The sequence below is a fragment of the Pezoporus flaviventris genome, unplaced genomic scaffold (genome assembly GCF_033815535.1).
Source record: "Pezoporus flaviventris isolate CSIRO_AGI_PZ_B2104156 unplaced genomic scaffold, CSIRO_AGI_Pfla_v1 ptg000025l, whole genome shotgun sequence".
Taxonomy (NCBI): domain Eukaryota; kingdom Metazoa; phylum Chordata; class Aves; order Psittaciformes; family Psittacidae; genus Pezoporus; species Pezoporus flaviventris.
The window spans coordinates 12,113,506-12,133,984 of NW_026892573.1; positions in this window are offsets into that span (position 1 = coordinate 12,113,506).

The following is a 20,479-nucleotide window of genomic DNA, read 5'->3' on the forward strand; positions in this document are numbered from 1 at the left end:
TCTATACTGACTCATGGATGGTGGCAAATGCCCTGTGGGGGTGGTTGAAGCAATGGAAGCAGAACAACTGGCAACGCAGAGGTAAACCCATCTGGGCTGCTGCACTGTGGAAAGATATTGCTGCCCGGGTGCAGAACCTGGTGGTGAAGGTACGTCATGTAGATGCCCATGTACCCAAGAGTCGGGCCACTGAGGAACACCAGAACAACCAACAAGTGGATAAAGCGGCTAAGATTGAAGTGGCTCAGATGGACTTAGATTGGCAACATAAAGGTGAATTATTTCTGGCCCGGTGGGCCCATGACACTTCAGGCCATCAGGGCAGAGATGCAACATACAGATGGGCCCGTGACCGAGGGGTGGACTTAACAATGGACACTATTGCCCAGGTTATTCATGAGTGTGAAACATGTGCTGCAATTAAACAAGCCAAGCGGTTAAAGCCTCTTTGGTATGGAGGACGATGGTTGAAGTATAAATATGGGGAGGCCTGGCAGATTGACTATATCACACTGCCACCAACCCGCCAAGGCAAGCGCCATGTGCTTACCATGGTGGAAGCAACCACCGGGTGGCTGGAAACATACGCTGTGCCCCATGCCACTGCCCGGAACACTATCCTGGGCCTTGAGAAACAGATTTTGTGGCGACACGGCACCCCAGAGAGAATTGAATCAGACAATGGGACTCATTTCCGGAATAACCTTATAGATATTTGGGCCAAAGAGCATGGCATTGAGTGGGTATATCACATCCCCTACCATGCACCAGCCTCTGGGAAAATCGAACGGTACAATGGGCTGTTAAAAACTACACTGAGAGCAATGGGTGGGGGAACTTTCAAGCATTGGGATACACATTTACCAAAGGCCACCTGGTTGGTCAACACCAGAGGATCTGCCAACAGGGCTGGCCCAGCCCAGTCAGAACTTTTACATATTGTAGAGGGGGACAAAGTTCCCGTGGTGCATATGAAGAATTTGCTGGGGAAGACAGTCTGGGTAATTCCTGCTTCAGGTAAAGGCAAACCCACTCGTGGGATTGCTTTTGCTCAGGGACCTGGATATACTTGGTGGGTAATGCGGGAAGATGGGGAAGTCCGATGTGTACCTCAAGGGGATTTGATTTTAGGGGAAAACAGCCAATGAACTCAATTGTATGCTGTTGCCTGCTGTGTAATACTTTTATAGCCCATCAACTAGATGTCTTAAGGTCACCAGCGACTGGCCCTGACTTCCCTCCAGCCATCATCCCAACTGAGAATGAACTTTGAACATCATGGGCCGAATGGCCTCGGCAGCATTATAGGGATTGGTCCATGCACTAAGAAAATGATCTTTTCCTCTTGGTCTGTATGTATATGGATGTATATATGTGGAAGAGCGATGGTGTATTGAAAATGTGGGATCTGAGCACGACGTGAATGGTATGGAATAAGGGGTGGATAATGTCCTGGGTTCAGCAGTAGCAGTCATGTTTCTCCTTTGTGTTAGCTGGTGCAGTGCTGTGTTTTGACTTCCAGCCTGAGAACAGTGTTGGTGAAGCCGATGTTTTCGGTTGTTGCTAAGTGATGTTTACCCTGACCAAGGACTTTGTGAGGCTCATGCTTTGCCAGGGAGGAGGGGAAGCTGTGAGGAAGCAGAGACGGGGCGCCTGACCCAGGCTAGCCAAGGAGGTATTCCATACCACAGCACGTCATGCCCGGGGTGGGGGTAACTGGGAGTTACCCGAAAGGACACGGGCTTCCGGGTGGGACTCGTTTTCTTGGCCGGTGGTATCGTATTCTCTTCCCTTGTTATTTTCTCTTATCATTGTTGTAGTTGATGGTAGCGGTGGTGATTTGTGTTGTACATTGGTTGCTGGACTGTTCTTGTCTCGACCCGTAGGAGTTGCACCCTTTCAATCCTCCTCCCCGTTCCTCCGGGAGCAGGGAAGGGGAGAGCCTCGGTGCGGGGGGGGGGGGGGGGACGGGGTGGGACGGCCCTCGATTGTTGTCAGCTCGGCACCACTCACTGGGTGTGAGTGAACAAGTTGCTTGACTGGGTTTAAACCACAACACTCTTGCAGTCCTGTGCAGTCTCAGAAAGATACTGTAAGCTCCTTTGGTTTTCTCTCTGGTGTGAACTGCTTCGTTGGCTGTAGAGTTCCTGATTTTACATCATTTGGGGCATTTCCTGGCACTCCGTAGGAATTGGTCAAATAAGAAGATCTGTACAACCCTATTTCCCTCCCACACAAACAAGATCATCTGCTTGGCAGGCAACTTCTAATATTGTTTTTTGGCTGCTGGCCATGGTACATTTACTGTGTCAGTTTTTTGTAAATTACTTCTCCATATAGATGAAGAGAAAAAAACCCACAAGTTTTGGGTGTTACATGTTTGTTCATAAAACTTGTGCATTAGAGGAAGAAGTTTTGAAAACTTCTTCAGCAGATACCTCCACAGCTGAAGTTCTCAAAAGGATTTCATCAGCACTCTTCAGTCTTTAGTTAGTTTTCCTAGGGTCCTCTCTGTAATAGAGAGGACAGTTAGACAGCTAAAGGGTTGGTAAGGGAAACTGGGCTTCACTAAAGTTATTTGCATGATTTTGCAGTGTGACCAATTTATCCTCATTTTCACAGTTATATAACATTTTCTTGATAAAATTATAGATTTTCACCAATCTTTTTATAAATATACAACTGTTTTGTATGTGAAAGTCCATCAGTAAGATTAATTTACCAAGATCCAGATGTAGAAAAGTCCCCAGGAAAACCATACTTTCAAAAATGTGTCTCATAAGGGCTGTAAAAGTTATTGCAAGATATTCTCATGTATCATTTGAAAATTAGTAGGTGATCAAGCAATTACACTGCCATAGCATGTAAGCACAAGGGAACAGTTATAATTGCACAGCAAAACTTAACTTTGGAATATCTGGGCTGTAGAATTTTCTTTTCTACACTGTTTTTTTTTTCTTGAGTAAATGGAAGGTAGCTTTTAAGAATACATTAATAGAATTCTACATAAAATTGAATCAACTGCTGTTTGGTTGGTTGGTTGATGTTTTTTTTTTTTGTCTTGCATTGAAATAACTTAAATCTATTTCTGTTTATACTAATATGGTGCAATATAGCATCAGGCTGTTTTCCCTATAGGTTATACAGACCAGGCGAGTAAGTTAAGTCAATTAAGTTAACTTAGTTAAGTTGCAGTGTTTGAACAGTGTTAATGTTATATTTGATCAGAACTGTTAGTCTCACTGTGCCTTGTACACATTACACCTCAAAGGTTTGCATGGTTAAAAAAAGGACTTATGGAGACTCACAGCTTTGACTCATTTTCTTGGATAGCTACAGCATTTTTATTAATCTCCACACAGTTCAATTACTTGCAGTTTCCAAATTTAGGTAGACATATCAAAGCTATCTTTAATTTCTTTATAGATAGCTTACAAGGCATTTGGGTTTGATGTAGGTGTGAAGGAAACAAGACACTCTTCAGCTTTTCACTTCAGTGTCGAGTATGGATAAAGGTTAGATAAAGAATTTCTCCTTTCACAGAGTTTATCTCCACTACTTAGCAGAAAAGCCCAACAGATCTTATTATAGTATCATATTTCCAATTATTTTTTTTTAAGCTTTGAAGATTTTTTCAAATTTTCCCTGTTCATGACAGCTTTCTTTGCACATTACACTATCTGTGAGAGCTGTTATCACTATAAATGAGTTGTCTAACCTGTATCTTTATATTTTCAACAGACATAAGCAAAATCAAAAGATATCTTACCCTCCACTCTACTCTTGTGAGACCCCACCTGGAGTACTGTGTCCAGCTCTGGGGTCCCCAGCTTAAGAAGGATCATGTTGAAGTGAGGCCAGAGGAGGCCACAAAGATGATCAGAGGGCTGGAACACCTTTCCTATGAAGGCAGGCTGAGAGAGTTGGAGTGGTTCAGTCTGGATAAGAGAAGGCTCTTGGGGATACCTTAGAGCAGCCTTCCAGTACCTAAAGGGGGTACTGGAAGAAATCTGGAGAGGGCCTTTTTACAAGGGCATGTAGGGGTAGGACAAGGGGAATGGCTTTAAGCTGAAGGAGGATAGGTTTAAATTAGATATAAGGAAGAACTTTACTGTGCATGTGGTGGGGCACTGGAACAGGTTGCCCAGAGAAGCTGTGGATGCTCCATCCCTGGCAGTTTTCAAGGCCAGGCTGGATGGGGCTTTGAGCAACCTGGTTTAGTGTGAGGTGTCCCTGCCCATGGCAGGAGGTTGGAGCTAGATGAGCTTTAAGGTCCCTCCCAACCCAAACCAGTCCTATGATCCTATGCCTCTATGCCAATCATATGATTCTATGCCTCTTTTTTAATCCAGAATTTTGTTACTATTTGTTTTTAAGATGCTTGAAATATTTAGTCTGTTCACTACTTACTAGGGAGTATTGTGCTTGCTCATATTCTGGGGGGTGCTCATTTGGAGTTATTCTTAGCTTCCTGAAATCAAGTTTTATCAAACTCCATCTGGGAAAGCTTTATTTTCAAACATAGTTCTGCTTGTGAATGGTTTGCACTATTGATTGGACTTTCATTCTTGCATTTAAAAGCAAAAATAGAGTCATTACCTTATAAGCTTCTAGCTAAATGTTTCTTCAACAAAACTGATAAAATCCCACTTTAGCTCATTGGTGATTTAAGGTACTCTGATAAACATTTACATTTGCTGTATGTTTGCTCTCCCTCCTGCTCTTAGACCTCCCAGAATATAACTTTTTTCAGCATCCATTTTAATTCTTAGCACAAGTAATAATTCATAATGAGATAGGTAGTTTTATATAGCTTTGGGGGTTCCCCCCCCCCGTAGCTGCAGAAACGGTCTGATTGACCAGGTCCACTGATAGATTTTGTGTTGTTCTCTGCCTGCTATTAAGTCTAGTTATTGCAGCAGTATGGTTTGGATTATCTGTGGGTTCTGTCTCTGTAGAGAAAAGATATGGCCTAACAAAGCCTGCCTTGGAAGATGTAAATGAGATATTTCTCTTTCTCTGTGTTTTGTTTTGTGGTTTGGGTTTTTTTTTTTTGTTTGGTTGTTTTTTTGAGGCAACTACCCCTCTAGATAACTGCCTCCAGAGGTAGTAAGCATTGTCATATCCTGTGTGAAGAACAACCTAGAGCTGATATAAAAAGGTGACTAGAGAGTGTGTTTGAGTAAGAACTTAAATCGGGGCTGCACAGTAAGCATCTCTATTCATCATGAAGTTCTCTCCAGGAGCTCTGGAGCTCTTCCCTCCTTGGGAGCTTCCTTCTCTTTGAACTGGAAAGTCAAGCGCTCTTTTTTTTTTTGTTGTTGTTTCCCATCCATTGCACTTCTTTCTGTGTGAAGGTCCAGCAGAAAGTATTGTCCCACTACTTTATCATTCCAGCATGGTGGCTGGGGAAGTATCTTTTCAACTGTTGTCATGGGTTCAGCAGTAGCAGTCATTTTTTCCCCTTTTTGGTAGCTGGTGCAGTGCAGTGTTTTGACTTTCGGCCTGGGAGCAGAACTGATAGCGATGTTTTGGTTTGGCCAAGGACCAAGCTGGGAGGAAGCAGAGACAGGACACCTGACCCAAACTGACCAAAGAGGTATTCCATACCACAGCACGTCATGCCCAGGATGTAACTGGGAGTTAGCCGGAAGGGCTGGGAGTCTGCAGGGTTGCAGGAGGTATCGGTCGGTGCTTGGTCGGGCTGAGGGGGGCGAGTTATCAGTCGGCTGGTGCTGAGGTGTTGTATTCTCTTCCCTTGTTATTTCCTTTATCATTATTATCATTGGTGGTAACAGTAGTGATTTGTGTTATGCCTTAGTTACTAAACTGTTCTTATCTCAACCTGTGGGAGTTGCATTCTTTTCGATTCTCCTCTCTGTCCCTCCGGGAGCAGGGGGAGGGCAAGAAAGGGGGGGAAGTGAGCGAACGAATTGCCTGACTGGGTTTAAACCACGACAACTGTGAACCAAGGGTTCAAAACCATTCAGATTTACATGTAGTGTTAAGTAGATTAGTGGGAGGAAACTGAGTAGTGCCAGCACAGCTGTCTGCATAGGATATAAAAACATTTTCTATTGTATTCTCTTTGGCCTCTGATATAAAATTCACTCAATCTATTTTGCCCGTTTACGACAGGCTCAGTCTTCAGTGTGCCACCTCATAGATTGGACTCATTGTGGTATTTAGATGGTGTTAACTTTGGTGTTATATAGGGCTATAAGCTTCAATATGAGGTTTAGATGTGCAGCAGGTGAAACTGAAACATTGATCTCAGAACCAGAAAATGGTCCCTTGCTCATTTTATGTAACAGTATGTAAAGTAGATAAACTGGATGTACAGTAAACTGTACAGAGTACAAATAACCCATTTCCTAAGAAGATGCATCACAATTTAAAGTGTTCATCAGTTTTATGGTGAAGGAACTTGATATTTGCAAAAGTCCCAGCTACTGTCAGATAATCCAAACAATGCAGCTTTTTTTTTTTTTTAATTATTCTTCATTAAATAATTTGCAAGATGTGATTTTGCAACATGCAGTCAGGATTTCCGTATTCTCTTTTAATCCTTTAGATTGGTTCTCTGCTCTCCAACACTCCCATCCTTACACTGTAACATAAAAACAATTCATGCAGCCTTTGGCATGGATAATCTATATAGCCAAAACACTACCTTTCATTCAGTAGCTGGTCAAGATCTATTTATATCAGATTGCTTAAAGAACTAAAATCTCTGCTTGTACTTCTTATGCTACACACTGGGTTCCTGGTTTAATAGAGCCTCAGGTTTGTTCACCACTTTTCCTTCAAGATTGCTTTTCTTGTGGCTTAGTTACTGGAGAGTAAAGTAATTCCTGAACTTACACTGGCTCCTCCTAGACAGGTTTTCATGAAAGCATTCAGCTTAGATTCTCCAGTGCAGCTGGTTTACCCTCAAATTAGTTTACCCCTTCCTTAGTTTCTTTTCCTAAACCTTCTTCTCAAGTGTCATTGGAAATCATGCTATAAAAGCTTATATGCAGCCTGGGCCTAATGGAAACTTGTCAGTGGTGTTGTGTAACTTGTCACCTAAATATTCTTATTTATTCCTAATAGTGATCCTGTAACTCTTTGTATTATAAAAGGCTAACACATCTGTTAAGTTAGTATAAACCTGGATGGGTTTTCTTCTTCTGTAATCCATCTTGAAAGGCAAATAAAGTCTGATAAAAATGTCAAAAGGGCACCCCTCTACTCTTACCCCTGCTCCAACTTTAATGTCTCTTCCATTAAGAGTTTGATTCTTAATTCATGCAAGCCTACGTTTCAATGAGACGCCACTGAAATCAGTGTCATAACATGTATTCCTGGGGATAAGAAGCTGGTCCAAGAGGTTTCTTTTACAATCATTGAATAATACAAATGTAATTAGGTGCTAAGGAATCTTGAGATGTCTGCAGTATAAACATTAAACATTGATCACCTGCTGATTTAATTTATGAGCACAAATATATTCCTGGGCAGTGTCTTGAACTTAGGTAGCACACTGACATAAAAAAGAAAAGTAAGACTTAAAAGTCATTAACATTTCTCTGAGTGACACTAGAGTGGAAATTCTCAGGCCAGATCATTTATAACAGAAAGAAAATTGCATCACCACCTGCAGCACTAGGAGCAAAACAACAGTCCCTTTTCACCTCTTCACGTCACAAACCTCAGTAATACATATTGCTTCTTATTAAATGTCAATGCTATCATGATAATTTTTAACAAAATAGAAAATCTGTAGGTGACACTGGCTGCTTTCTTTCATCTGGTACTATGCTAAATAAATAATTAATGCATTTATTTATTGCATCATTAAGCTACTTCAGCATGTCTAGCAGAGTGTAAATGTTTCAGAGAAAAAAGGTAAGTTACACTTGGACAGTAATCTGGGAATTGCTTATACAGAAAACTCAACATACTCAAATATTTATTTATGAACACAGATTTTTTAAAATATTGTTATTTCTTCAACACAAATATTAATTTCCTCCAAACTAAGCTTCCAAAACATCAGATTTAGAGTAGAATTTGCTGAAATGAATGATGAATTTCCCTCAGTGCGAAAATAGAAAAAAAAGGAAATGAGTTAAGCGAACATTTACATCCAAAAGATATGAATCTTCAAGTACTAGCCCATAACTATGCATTTGGTTCATACCTGGAAATGCTCATATCTTTGGTTCCAACTTTGTAAGTCTATATTTGAAAATAACTTCCCATTAGCTATAATAAACCTTTCAGAAGTTTATTATCTACACATAACATAAAAAGGAATAGCAGAGAACATATCCGATTTGTCTCTTTTTTAATACAGCTTCAAATATTTCATGCATAAAGACTTCCAGGGTTACCTTGTGTACACATAAGGGATGGGATCTGTCTAGTCTGATTGCAGTTGTCTAAATCTTATTCAGCCAAAGATACAGTCTGACAAGCATTTATTTGGCTGACAGGAATGGCTGAAATAGGACCTAGCTTCACTGAATGCTGTTCCCTCCATACTGTCTACTGAATTACACTAAGAAACCTGTCAGGGTGTCAGTTATGACTGCTAAGTTGAAACTACCACTGAAAACAAGATTCATTACATGAGGCATTTGTGCCCAGGGTCAGGGTTTAAGGAGGAGAGGAAATAAGAGTAGTGGAAGAGAATCAAGTTAGGGTTCACCTGAGAAATCTTAACCTATGAAAGTATATGTGGAACAAAACAGGATGCTTCTAAGAATGCAGAGGATGCTAGCTTTATCATGTCTGAATGATCATAGACATTGGGGCAGGGAGATTCCTGATGACTGGAGAAAAGCAAATGTCCTGTCCTCAAAAATCATAGAATCATAGAATAGTTAGATGATGCCAAGATAATGGTTAATTAATAGAAGATACAATAGTTAGAAGAAGAAGAAATAATAGTTAGATAATGCCAAGAACCACCATCCAAAAAAATTTAGGCTGTCCCCTGAGAAAATCATGAAGACATTTCTGGATACGTGGATTAAAATGAAGTAATTCAGAATAGTCAGCATAGAATAGCTGTGGGTAAATCCCTGGGCAACTTGCTCTGACTTCAGTGTTGACCCTGATCTGAGCAGGAGGGAGGTTGGACCTGAGACTCTTCACTTTAGCCTGAATGATTCTTTGCCTTAATGATAGTAACTGTATTTGAACTGAGGAGGGTGATGAATGGGAATGGTAACTTTCAGCTGAGGAATTATGATACTTCACACTCTGATCCTATTTGCATGAACAAAATAAGGAAGCACTTTAAAAATTCATGAGATTTACAGTAATTTTGTATTAGTTTGATACTTATGAAGATTTAAGTAATGTCAGTTTAGTAAGTGGTTTCCAATAAATACTTTGTTATATTCATACCTTAGGAAGAGAATCCAGTGTAAAACTACACTCCATGTTGACTTCTGTGTGTTTTTGTTTGACTGCTTTTAATGTGCTTCAAGGCAGTTGCAAAATTTCCACTTACAAACCAAATTAGCTACATTGTTAAAATTTACAAAGAATAAGGCAGAGGTCAAAACTTTTGAAGGATTATGTTACAATTATGTGGTGGCTTATGACAACAATTATGCTGTAGTTGCTCTGCTTACAATGTGCAATTTTGTTTTTCTGTGAATTCATTTCCATAAGGACAAAAATAGATCAGATAAGGTATCAGAACAGCTATTTATGAAATAGAAAGTTTTATAATCTTCACATGCTAGTTTGGACCTTGTTCACAGTCTACTGAACTGGTGAAAATTAAATTTAACAAAATGTAAAAGTCATCTTAAGGGCTTGCCTATGCCTGTATATCCAAAAGCAATTAAATGTATATTTAGATAACTGTGAGTGAAAATCATCAAAATCATCTAACCTAACTTCATATGTCTGGAAGCTGAACCTGTAAGACCATCTGTTCACCATCCTTTTTGTTCATAATCAAGTGAGAGAAACAAGCTTCTGTTGAGGGTGGAATGTGTAAGCTTCCTTACCAGAATCACAGAATGGCTGAGTTTGGAAGGCACCTCTGGAAATAATCTGGCCCAACCCCCTTGTTTAAGCAGGGCCACCTAGAGCTAGTTGCTCAGGACCCTGTCCGGGTGGCTTGGTGGCTTTTGAGCACCTCTAAAGAGGGAGACTGTACAACCTCCCTGAGCAACCTGTGCCAGTGCTCAGTCATTCTCAGTGAAAACATATTTCCTCACATTCAGAGGAAACCTCCTGTGTTTCAGTTTGTGCCCATTGCCTCTGGTCTTGTCACTAGGTACTGATAGAGCCTGACTCTGTCTTCTTTACACCCTCCCTTCAGGCGTTTATATACATTAATAAGACCACCCCGAGCCTTCTATTCTCCAAGTTGAACACTCATGGCTCTTTCAGTCTTTCCTTATGTGTAAATTACTTTAGTCCCTTATCCATCTTTGTGGCCCTTTACTGGCCTCTCTCCAGTATGTCCATTTCTCTCTTGCACTGGAGAGCCCAGAACTGGAAACAGCTGCACAAGTGTGGCCTCACCAGTGCTGAATCGAGGGTAAGGATCACTATCAGCCTGCTGGCAACACTTCCAATGCAGCCCGGGGTACTGCCTATATTTGCAGGAGCACATTGCTGGCTCATGCACAACTTCTGGTCCACAAGGACCCCCTGGGGTTTTCCTGCAAAGCTGTTTTCCAAATGGGTGGCCTCCAGCATATGCTGGTGTATGGGGCTGTTCCTCCCGAGGTGCAGGACTTGCACTTCTCACAGTTGAACACCATGTCAGCCCATTTCTTCAGCCTGTCAATGTCTCTGGATGGCAACCAAACCCTCTGATATACTAGCTGCTCCTCTCAGCTTGGTGTCATCTGAGGCCTTGCTGAGGGTAAGTTATGCCACATCACCCAGATCATTAATGACACTGTCAAGGATCCTTAGATACCTTGGGATGAGTCGTTCTGCCCACTGCATATTGCTCATTTCTGTCTGCTAGCTATAGAGAACAACTGTGGTTACTAGATATTATTTAAGCACCTAAATTTGTTAGTTTAGCTTGGTTGGTAAAGTAGAACAGATGAAGTAAACGATCTGGATTTTAGAGAGGTAGAGAATTCTGACCTCTCAATGGCTCCACATGTTCAGCAACTTCAAATAAGCAGGTTAAGAGATTTATGCCTAATAACATGAAACTGTTTCCTACAGCACCTATCACATACTTTCTAGTATAATTTGGAATTACACACAATGAAACATTCATCACCCTTTTACTGAACTATTCATGATTTATTTGTTCTCACTATTCAGTCATGTTCTTTTTATACAGCTTTCCTGTTTCACCAAGTCAGAATCTTTTGGAACAACTTCAGCTATTTCCTGTATTTACACTTCTCTGTATTTTCCAAATGTTGTTACATTTTCACTTTTTAACTACTTGAAGAAAAAGTCATGTTTCTATAATACCATCTTTCTTAAGAATTTGTTTTTAACTTCTGAAGTCTCACAATTTTATTAAAAACTCTGTAGTGTCAAGATTAGAATTAATTGTTCTAGATGATATCATGGCAGGCCAAATGAAAAGAAAACTCTTCCTTCTTTTTGCACATGATGTCTATATTCAGTGTCAAGAATCATTGTTAATACCAAGTTAAGGTTTTCTAGTCACATGTCCTTCCAGAGTGTAGCAAAATCAAAATATTCGATAACTAGAAAAAAAACCAAAACAAAACAAACCAGAGTTAAGATACAGGAACCAGAGTTAAGATACAGGAAAATGCAAATTTGATTTTTTCTTTCCATTCAATGCCATAAAAACTTACAGTACTTGAATTTGTTGTTTTTTTTCTGCAGGTAATATAGGAAATGGGGTGAATACCATAAGACAGAGTGTCCTGGGTTCATCTGTAAGTTATTTTTCCTCCTTCTTAGTAGCTGGTGCAGTGCTGTGTTTTTGATTTTAGTCTGAGAACAGTGCTGATAACACACCGGTGTTTTTAGTTGCTGCTAAGTAATGCTTACTCCAATCCAGGATTTTTCAGTATCATGCTCTGCCAGTTAGGAGGGGCACAAGAAGCCAGGAGGGAGCAGAGATAGGACACTTGACCCAAACTAGCCAAAGGGGTATTCCACACCACAGCACATCATGCCCAGTATATAAACTGGTGGGAGTTACCCAGAAGGCCCAGATTGCTGCTCAGGTTGGGCTGGGTATGGGTCAGTGGGTGGTGAGCAATTGTATTGTGCATCACTTGTGTTTATTGTTTTCTTATTCCCCTTTGAGTTTTATATTCTCTTCCCTTGTTATTTCCCTTATCATTATTATTATTGGTGGTAACAGTAGTGGTTTTGTGTTATACCTTAGTTACTGGACTGTTCTTATCTCAACTTGTGGGATTTACACTCTTTCAATTCTCCTCTCCATCCCCCCAGGAGTGGGAGGGAAGAAGAGGGGGAGTAAGTGAGAGGCTTCCAAGTTACCAGCTGGGCTTAAACCACAACAAAGAAGAAGACAAATAATACTCTGATTTCACTTGTCTGCTTCCTGCTTTGCTAACTGTTCTCACTAATATCATTTGGGCTAGAAAACTGCTATGTGCCTCTGCTATTGCAAGGTTTAAAACCCAGTCAAGGATCAAATCCACCTAACTTTATAGGGACTTAACTGAGTTACCTAGGCTAGAAGCTGAGTTTCTGTACATCCTTTATACTCCACACATAATGAAATGCCTAACGAAGTTTGGGTCACCCTTTGCAAGTACCTCTTTTTATTGACTACGAAGGCATTTTAGGGTCATGGTACAGAAACATGCATTTAGAATTCCAGCTAGAAATCCAAAGATGGGTCAGATGAATCCAGGTTTCTATCTGAAAGTATATAGATAGAATGGATCATAGAAAAGTAAGAAGGACAACTGTGTTAGCACTTTTGGCATTGATTTTCCAGGAGAACAAGAAAAAGATTTATTTTTTTTTTTTTTAAGAAATAAGGTTAATTAGCTTATATTCATTTGCTGTACTATCATGGACAGTTAAATATTCTTTAAAATACTTTTGTAGGCAATTTCCCTATAGTTTCTTACAATGAAATAGAAATAAAAGTCATGGTATAAAATAAATGGAAAATGGAGTTTCTGAGAGGGTATGGAAAGAAATTACAGATCCTAATTCTCAAAATATTAACAATTAAATGCTATGTTTGTAAAGTAACTTTAAATACATGACAGATGATCTTTTACTCACCCTTTCTACCATCTCCAATATTTTGTCATACAGAAGGGCAGGGTGCATCTAGTTCCTATCAAGTAGCAGCGTATTCACCTTAACAGATAGCATATGTTCTCTTCACTTATTGATCTGTTATTTTATTTGAAGAAGTTGAATGTGTTTGGTAGGATGCTTTGAGAGGAGATTATGCTTTTCTTGAAGAGCAGCTAAGCATGCTCCAGAAGTAAAGATTTGAGACTGCTGAGTGTTGCAATTAGAAGAGGGAAAGAAAAGTCATGGGAAGAAGCTGCACACTGTAAGTTCAGTGACAAAGAATGGTGTTACACCAGTAACATAGTTTTAAGGACAACCCGTTGAATCTATGGGTTCCTGTGATAGTTGGCTGCAGTCTTTCTCATTGCCTTGCCATGCCTATGACGTGCCATATTTTTGATACACGTTTCTTGTGAGAGCTAAAGAGTTAATCTAGAGAGCTGATCTTTTAAGGATATTTTCCTTTTTACTTTTCTGAATTATAGTTGAGACATAGTTGAAGATAAATGCAGGTATGTAAAATTTATCTGTCTGTCATTTGGGAATTATTGTGTAATGCATGAAAAAGTTAAGCTTGCCCACTCTTTATTTGCACTAAACTACTGCCAAACAGGATATAGGTGCCCTAAATGACAGATCAGTTAGGGATGGTCTTTGTTTACTTGTTCCTGATAATCAAGAAAAACTGGTTTCTGTGGGAACAGAATGCTAAACTGGAAAAACAATTGCAAAATTTATCTTCTTTCATTTTCTTGGCATATACTTTATTGGCATAACATAACACAGGAGATATTTCCCTCCCCCAAAAAAGAAAATAATTACAGAAAGCATCAACATACCTTGTATGCTTGTATTTTCTTAAGCTATCTAGTAGGGTCTGCACATCACAAATTCTGTCAAATGTGCAAACCTGATGAAGCATGCAATGTATAGGCTTGTCTTTGCTGGCAAGTCCTCAGGAAGGAGCATCCTTGAGCAGCTAAACATTCAGAGGGGCACAGCATCTTCGTATACCACTAGCTACTGAAGAGCCTGAAGCACTTAAGAGAACAGATTTAGCTAAAGCAGGCCTCATCTGCATGGCTGAACCCCCCCCCCCCCCCCCCCCAGCCCCTTCAAAACAACAAAAGCAGTTTTTTTGTGGGGTTTCTTAGTTTGGGTTGGGTTGTTTTTTTTTAAGCTGAGGTGAATACAACAATGGCATCTGAACAAATGTAGGCTCTCAAGTTATGCCCGTTATGTCCTGGATAGAGGTCATCTGCACATGGCAAGGTAGCCCTCAAGAGAGCTCAAAAATTTTGTTTATCTGACAAGAGAAGGGCTGTCCAAGGTTTCCTCTCCACACCAAGAATTCTGAGACCATGTGTATTGTGGGTCCATCCCATAAATAGCAGGATGACAGCAGGGGCTCCTTTTTTAGGAGTGTGACAGAGAGATGCCTGCATAACAAGCACCAGTAGTAAAAACAACAATCCAAAGTAAAAAAAAAAAACACCAAAACCAGATCTCAATATCCATTCTCCTGTGAGATTTCATTTGTGTTGAAAACAGTCTTGATAACACACTGATGTTTTAGATATTGCTGAGCAGCACTTATGCAATGTCAAAACCTTTTCTAATCCTCACGCTGTTCTGTTAGTGAGCAGGCTGGGGGTGCACAAGGAGTTGTGAGGGGACACAGCCAGGACAGCTGACCCCAATTGACCAAAGGAATGTCCCAGACCATATGGTGTCATGCTCTGCATATAAAGTAGGGGGAAGAAGAAGGAAGGAAGAGACATGAAATTGTGCTGCTTGTCTTCCCAAGTAACCATTACAGCTGATGGAGCCCTGCTGTCGTAAAGATGGCTGAACAACTGCCTGACCATGGGATGGTGAATTAATTCCTTATTTTGCTTTGCTTGCATGTGCAGCTTTTGATTTACTTGTTGAACTGCCTTTATCTCAACCCATGCGTTTTCTCAGTTTTACCTTTCTCATTGTCTCTCACTTATCCCACTGGGATAAGGAGGAGCGAACGAGTGGCTGTGTGAGGCTTAGCTGCTGGCTGGGGTTAAACCATGACAAATGCTTAAGAAGGTAAGAGGGGTTTAATTATAGCAGAACTCTCAAACCGTATCAGCCTTGTTGCCTTACAATATCATATTGCAAAATGTATATACAGAGAAGATGGTGCAAGGCAGTGCTTGGATCTGGGTACTACAGGAGTTCAAGGAATTTAAATCTGGATTTCAGTTTCACCTATTGAAGCTCAACTTCATTCATTCATCCTTGATCTCTGTCCACTGTTATAATTATATAACTGTTATAAAATATGTTAAATGTGACTGATTAGGTTCAAAGAACTGTAAAATGAGGAGAAATAGCACTATTGCTTCGTTTTGTACCTATTTGGTATTGAATTGTATAAACTCCGTATTGTTTTTATTTGATACAGTGAAGACTAAATGTGTTCATTTTTTAAATGTTGCCAGAGACACCAAGTAGAGATATATCCTGTCATAACAGGCACTGTGAAAATATTATTTCCTAGAAAAAATAAAAATGTGTTTTATCTGCAAGAGAAAAATCTGGTATCCTTTATAGCTGCTCAGCCTTGAACATAAATGGAGAAGAACTTAGGCACATTGAAAGTTTTGTGTGACATCAGAACTGAATTTGGCTCTTGAGACCTGGGAATGTAAAATGAAACTTGGAACTGCCTATGTTTCATTTGAAGTATAAAACACCTTTTAAAATGTAAACCACCTTTTTAACTATAAAACCACACTGTTCTAATTTTCTGTAGGTGAACAGGTACAAAGAGCATGTTTTTTTCTTCTTTACCAACTCCCTTTAGATTTTCTTGCATGTAAAACTGTTATTTGACTTGTTTACTATCAAACCAATATGGGCAAGTAATTTGCAATGTATAACATATGACATTTAACTCATAAACACCCTGTGCATGCAGATATCACCATCCATTTCTGTAACTTTATTTTGTGGGTGAAATTTTAGAATATTAAACACACTATCTCTGCCTTAATTTGCTCCTCGCAGTTTGCTATGCATGGGATTATTTTTGTTTGTATCTCCCATGAATTCTCTTCCAGCATTAGATGTAGAAACATCCTGTGAAATTTCTACTTGTGAGAATTTATTCATGGTCTCAGAGAGTGATGTCAGGGACTAACCTGCATACAAGTTGTAATGTAATGTAATGGAATAGAATGGAATATAATGGAATGGAAGAATAGAAGGGAAGGGAAGGGAAGGGAAGGGAAGGGAAGGGAAGGGAAGGGAAGGGAAGGGAAGGGGGAAGGGAAGGTAAAGGAGGAGAGGAAAACAGGAGAGGAGAGGAGAGGAGAGGAGAGGAGAGGAGAGGAGAGGAGAGGAGAGAATATAGAAGAGAAGAGAAGAGAAGAGAAGAGAAGAGAAGAGAAGAGAAGAGAAGAGAAGAGAAGAGAAGAGAAGAGAAGAGAAGAGAAGAGAAGAGAAGAGGAGAGGAGAGGAGAAGAGAAGAGAAGAGAAGAGAAGAGAAGAGAAGAGAAGAGAAGAGAAGAGAAGAGAAGAGAAGAGAAGAGAAGAGAAGAGAAAGAGAAGAGAAGAGAAGAGAAGAGAAGAGAAGAGAAGAGAAGAGAAGAGAAGAGAAGAGAAGAGAAGAGAAGAATTCAGTTGGAAGGGACCTACAATGATCATCTAGTCCAACTGCCTGATCAATTCAGGGTTGACTAAATGTTAAAGCATGTTGTTAAAGGCATTGTCCAAATGCCTTTTAGACACTGACAAGTTGGGGCACCGATCACCTCTCCAGGAAGTCTGTTCCAGAGTTTGACCACCCTCTCAGCAAAGAAATGCTTCTTAATGTCCAATCTAAACCTTCCCTTGTGCAGCTTTTAACCATTCCCAAGTGTTCTGTCACTGGATACCAGGGAGAAAAGATTAGCACCTCCCTCTCCACTTCCCCTCCTCAGGAAGCTGCTAGAGAGCAATGAAATCACCCTCCAAACTTCTTTTCAAATGAGACAAACCCAGAGTCTTTAGCCACTCTTCACAGCACATTCCTTCTAGCCCATTCACCAGTTTTTTTGCCCTCCTTTGGACACATGCAAGGACCTTAACATTCACCTTAAATTGTGGGGCCCAGAACTGCACACAATGCTCAAGATATTCTGCAGCACCAATGCTGAATACAGTAGCATAATCACTCTTTTGACAGGCTGGTTATGCTGTTTGATGCACCCCAGGATGATGTTTGCCCTTTAACTGCCAGGGCACACTGCTGACTCCTGTTGACTCTGCTGCTGACCAGCGCCTCCAGTTCCCTTCCTGCAGGGCTGCTCTTCAGCCACTCCTCTCTGAATTTATACTTGTGCCTAGCATTACCCTCTCCTAGGTGCAGAATCCAGGACTTGGTCTTGTTAAATGTCTTGTCATTGATGATTGCTTCAGTCTATCTAAATCCCTCTGCAAGGCCTGTTGTCGCTTAAGAAACTGCACAACACCTCCCAGCTTAGTATAATCTGCAAACTTGCTTGTGGTGCATTCAACTCCTGCATCCAGATCAGTGATAAAAATATTGAAAAGAACTGGCCCTAAATTAGGCACTGAGAAGCACCACTGGTGACCAGTTGCCAGACCCATTCACTTCACCACTTTGAGCCCTACCCTTCATTCAGCTCATCACTCGAGGCACAGTGAACCCCCTCATCCCACAGTTCAACAACTTGCTATCTAAAAAGGATGCTATGAGGGACATTGCCACAAGCCTTACAAAAATCCAGAAAAACTGTGTCCACCACATCCTTTTATCCACTAGGCAGGTGGCCTTATTATAGAATATCAGATTAGTTAAACAGGACTTTCCCTTTGTGAATCCATATCGACTATGCCTGATGATGGCATTGTTCTTTACATGTCTTTCAACAGCACCCATTATGATCCTATCCATAATTTTTCCAGGAACTAAGGTTAGACTAACAGGTCTGTAGTTCCCTGGATCTCCCCTCATGCCCTTTTTGCATACCCTTCCAGTCAGCATGGACATACAATTTCAGGAAACATGAAGAGTGTCTTTACATTTATGTGCTAGGTGCCATAAGTATGAACTTAGAGGATCACCCGTAAAGGTAAACTCTCTAAAATACCAGCTTCAGTGTTGCCCTGTCTACTGGAAATTACAGTGGAAATAATAAATATTGTAGACTACATCAGAAATTGACTACATTCCACTAAGAAATTAACTGAAACTACAGAATCATTTTCAGACAGACAGCAGCCAGTTTCCAAACTTTAGATAACAACCTCTTTGCTCTTTTAAAAGTCTTGAGCTAACACAGAAAAAAACTTGTATTACTTTTTAACTCCAGAATCACATCTGCGTTGTGCTCTCATTTCTTTATGAACAATATCAGAAATTACTTAGACAATTCACTTTAGAATATTTTAGGTTAACTGCTATATGTAGCTCCTCTAGAAATCCCTAGGTAACTTCTGTGCTCCTGAACTCAGTAGTCACAGCAGTCTAAGCAGAAGAAACTCCTGCCTTGGTCAATAGTTTCTGTACAAAAAAAGATATACCGGTGAATATAGCCATTATGTATTCCAGCATGTTCTTACCTCTATTTTAGAAACAGCTGTATTTAAAGAAGCCTCATTACTTCCTAATTATACTTACTTCCCACCCTTTTTCCCTCATTAAAAACAGAGCAGTCAGCACCTAGGCAATTATATCATCATCACCAATTTTCTTCCTCTTCATTTATTAATTAGACTTTTCTGCTCTCTTTTTTTTTTTTCTCTGCATATAAAAGTCATTCTTATTTCTTTTATTATTTTTTTTCTTACTAATAATGTTTCTGTTACTAGTTTCTTGTTTAGCATTAATATCACTGTCAGAAATGATAAGGCTGGATTCTGCTTGATTTCCTACAACCAGAAATCAGGAAACAAGTTAAAAGACTGAAGCAGGACAATTTAAGCCAAACTGTCAGCAAAACAAGTTTGCTTTAATCCTGGATACTGCAACTACTTTGTCCTGCATGACCTCTTTGTTTTTTGAGAGACATTTGGAAAACAAAGTGATTCTAGAATACTGGTCATGAAAGACTCAATATTCAGGTGATTATAATAGATTTACTAAATGTTGTGTTATGGTTATGCAGGAGGCAAAGGACTTCTGTGCCTCTGTTACAATGACTGGAAAGATACCTGTCAGCGCTTCGGCTCACATGTAGACCTGGTGGCAGGGTGCCCAAAGTATATTTTGTAAATCTGAATTAATTGTCTTCATACGTGTGTCTGAAATGCTCTTACATGCAAAAACACAAAGAATATGCCCAAAGCCATGTAATTTCCATGCTATTTGTTGTACAGAAGTAATAAAATTACTGTCATATTGGTATAATGCAGTTATCCTGGGTTCAGCTGTAATATTTTTCTCCTTCTTAGTAGCTGCTACTGTGCTGTGTTTTTGACTTCAGTCTGAGAACAACGCTGATAACACACTGATGTTTTAATTATTGCTAAGTAGCGCTTATCCTGATCAAAGACTTTTTAGTCAGGAGGGGCACAGGAAGCTGGGAGGAAGCAGAGACAGGACAAGACACTTGACCCAAACTAGCCAAAGGGGTATTCTGTACCACAGCACATCATGCCCAGTGTATAAACTGGGGGGAGTTACCCAGAAGTCCCACATTGCTGCTCAGGTTGGGCTGGGTATGGGTCAGTGGGTGGTGAGCAGTTGCATTGAACATCACTTGTGGGTTTTTTGTTGTTTTTTTTTTTTGGTTTGGTTTGTTTTTTGTCCCCCTTTTAGTTTTATATTCTCTTCCCTTGTTATTTCCCTTATCATTATTATTACTGGTGGTAGCAGTAGTGGTTTGTGTTATACCTTAGTTACCAGACTGCTCTTATCTCAAGCCATGGTATTTGCATTCTTTCAATTCTCCTCGCCGTCTCGCAAGGAGCAGGGCCGGGGGGAGAAGGTGGCAACTGAGTGAATGGCTATGTGGTTCTGAATTACCGGCTGGGCTTAAACCACAACAATAGTATGTATATTATAGTAACTCCATAGGCTTCAGTCAAGATGAGGATTTCAGAGTAGCAGATGCTCTACGAAATGCACATCATCATACAATTCCTATTCCTTAAAATTCATATGCGTTCTGATAAACACAACCCCCTAAGTATTTTTCCCATGAGACTTTTATGTAACTTTTTAGATGAAAATGTGTCCCTTTATTAT